Below are 3,698 nucleotides of genomic sequence, written 5' to 3' on the forward strand. Positions count from 1 at the left end.
AGACACCCCCACAAAACACAGGCACACAAAGAAACCATATAAACACCCATCCAAACACAAATCATATAAAGCACACACACACATACACACACAAAGTTGCAAACCCACACACGCACACAGACCCTTTAAATATTATTTATGTAATCAGTTCTAGAAGTGATTTCATTTTGTAAGACAATTATCAGTGATTCCAAAACCAGTTTGTGTTTTGTCTCAATGTGTTGGTATTGTACCCTCCGTGGGAACAGTAAACTGAAGATAATAAACATAACCAGAAAGGTAGACAACTGCTGTCTCTGCCCCTGAACTTCCTGTAAACTCTTGCCGCGCCAGCTTCCACATCTGAAGAAAGCGCGGGCCATGTTAAGCTGATCCTCACGAGGGAGACTGTCCTCGGTTTCCTCTGTAACCTCACAAGCAGTGGAGACAGGATTGTAAAACAAGAGTGAGGGGGCAAGATGCGGGATAAGGAATAGAACAAAAACAGCCTCATCCTCACTTAGAAGACCAACGTGCGTTCGCAAAGTAAGTGAAAAAAATCACAAAATTAAGGCACTACAGGGCAAAAAAGAACACCCATGAAAACAAAACACCTTGTTATTGTTTGTCATTATCCCAGCTCAGGATCAGCTTGAATGACGTAACTCTTCCTCTCTCACGAGCTCCGAGTATGCATGTGCCATTGCGAAGCGTTTTTCATATAAAGATGCTTCTGATAATCCTAGAAAGCAGAGTGAAAGCAGGAATAAAACAATGCAACGGGTCTCTCATTTGCTCAAGTGAGAGCTATTAGCGTTGTAAACTTCTAACAGGGCTTTTCTTGCCACATACATTACAAGAAAAAACAAGCATTTGGAATGCAATGGTGTCGTGTTTGCTCGAGTTAGAGCTCTTAGCGTTGTAAATTACTGAATGGACAGACAGACTGAAATAACAAGAGGAAGAGAGCGAGAGCGAGCTGGCCCTGGAAAAGCCCTCCTCTGTTTTTGTAATGTTTGCAGAGGGAGCTGGTGGGGAGGAAGGACTGAAAAAGACCCACACTGTTGAGGTGAAACAGGCAAATGCCAAAAAAAGTTCCTTACAGAAGAAATAAACGGGACAGCATAATTACACAGTAGTTTGTGCTGTTCCCAAAGTGAAAAAAGGCAGGACAAAGAGGCAGAACTGACCACTAGCAAGCAAGGATTTTTGAAGGACACTGCAACTAACAAATTAAATAGCTTTTCTTCACACTATAAGTATACAACACATCGAACGCTAACGCTCGACCTAAAAACTGCTCTGGACTAAAAGTGAAGCATAAAAACAAAGTTAAAAACATAGTTTAAAATCAACTGTTAAAAACCATACAAAAGAGACTTAAAGTCAACCATGACAAGCACAGCAGGCCAAAGAAAGAATCATAAATTGGAAGTTAGGTTGGTAAAACAAAAGAAAATGCAATCATTCTGGTGTGGAACTATATTTGTGATCTGGAAGACTAGCTCCGAAGTCACCCGCTAAAAAAAAACAAATCAAAACATCCAGAAAAAACAGAAAAAAAAAAAAAAAAAACAATGACTTAGGCGGATGGCTTCAGGGAGCAAAAGTGTGCAGTAGTCTCATGTGCAGGTCCACCTGCATCAGTGCCATTGTCCGTAGAGGGAAGAGCCAACTCAGTCAACACAGAGTGTTCATAAGGGCCTCGCGGATCAGCCTTAGTCTCATGGGGCACGACCATGTATGAACTCTCATCGGGGACATCAGCAGTTCTTGGTCCACAGGAGATACTGGCAAGACAACAAGACACACTGTTGGCAAATGTTCAAAGAAGCACCATACACAGCGAAAGAGAGGTGGTCGAAATGACAATGACCAATTCCACTCTAGTTCCTCCAACAAGGAAGCATCGAAGATCTGAACCATGCGTTCACAGCACAATTGTGCTGGTGGCAGAGGATCCATTGCTTCATGTGGCTGTAAATAAACAACCACTACGAATCAGAAACCGTAGCAGTAGGATGCCGCCAAATAATGCCACAATTACAGGAAAGCCACCAAACACACTTGAAAATAGTGAGTGGATGGCTGACGGGATGACTCTGAAGATAGTCTGGAAGAGGGACACAAATCCAGACTAGACAGCCTTAAAGAAATGGACAATACCAGTAGTGCTTGAAGCGGTGAAGGGACACCTACTTGCAGTTCACTGAATGACTAACAGTAGTCTCACATTCGCTTCCGCTAAGAAAGACCTCTGTTTCGCCGTTCAGACATTTGTAATCAAAGGGCAACTCCCACTCTTCTTTAATATAGCTATCATCCAAACGCTCATACCTGCCCACGGCAAGATGTTTCAGGCATTTCAAAAAACAAAAGGTGGATATGGGCAGATTAATAATGCCATGTATGAGCCAGACAGTCAACGGACTCTCTGCTATGGTAAAAGGCAATTTTTCCAATTTTTCTATATGAAGCATGGTGAAACTCGCTTCCCTTTTAGCCACTGTCTGTTGTTTCTCAGATAAATTAAAAGCAGCAAACAATTCACTACCATTAATGTATCTCCATGGAATACGGCCATTTTTCAGTGTTTGTAACGTCCAACCAAGCTGCATAATAGAACGCAGCTGACTTTGTCCATGATATAAACGGGACATGTCTGACTGAATGATATCAATCGTACACAACACTATGGCCCTCATTACAACCTTGGCGGGCAGCGGAGGTGGCCCGCCAAGGTTTTACCGCCGAGCGGCCGCCTATGCAGCCACAATCCTGCCAGCCGCATTATGACATCCCCGCTGGGCCGTCGGGCAGAAACATAGTTTCCCCCGCCAGCCCAGCGGGGATGTCGGCCGTAACATTGGAGCCGGCGATGTTGCGGCCGTGCGACGGGTGCAGCTGCACCCGTCGTGCTTTTCACTGGCTGCGGTGCAGACAGTGAAAAGCAGGGTGGGGCTGCGCCTGGGGGCCCCTGCACTGTCAATGCCAAGTGCATGGGCAGTGCAGGGGACCCACGACTCCCCTTCCCGCCAGCCTTTCCATGGCGGTCTCCACCGCCATGGACAGGCTGGCGGGAAGGGGACTCGTAATCCCCTGGGCAGCGCTGCAAGCAGCGCAGCCCTGGCGGATTAAAACCCCCGGAACAACCATGGCGGGAAACCGCCGGTCCCGGCGGTGCTACCGCCGCGGTCGTAATACACCAGATTGCACCACCAGCCTGTTGGCAGTACAATCGCCGAAACAGCAGGGTTGTAATTAGGCCCTATGTTTGTTAGTGAATAAATCCTGTTGGAGAGGGAGTTCATGCCGTTATCCGTTTTCCTTATCTATCTGCCTTAAACGTGCAGCAACTTCAATCTGAGAAAATTTCCATATTTCATTATAGATAGCATGTATAAATCTTTTAGAACGCTGTTTCCTAAGACCTAACAAAAAGTCCTGCAAGTCTATATCTTCAGAAAGTGTGTTAAGGTGTTCTTTAACTGCGGCTAACGTGTTGGACTGTACCCATTGTTGACACAGTTTACCCACACTGTATGTAGTAACTATCCCCGTGTGTTGACCTGAGATAAAGCAAGGATCTGGCCGGCTAACCTTAAAACCCCCTGAGGAATTTAAAAAACACACCTGACATCAATTGGTGTCTATTGGCCAAACTAACCACCCGCCGGGACTGGAAAGTGAAGAATTATAGGTACCAGCCTGAACTTTTG

The sequence above is a fragment of the Pleurodeles waltl genome, chromosome 3_1 (assembly GCF_031143425.1).
Source record: "Pleurodeles waltl isolate 20211129_DDA chromosome 3_1, aPleWal1.hap1.20221129, whole genome shotgun sequence".
Lineage (NCBI taxonomy): Eukaryota > Metazoa > Chordata > Amphibia > Caudata > Salamandridae > Pleurodeles > Pleurodeles waltl.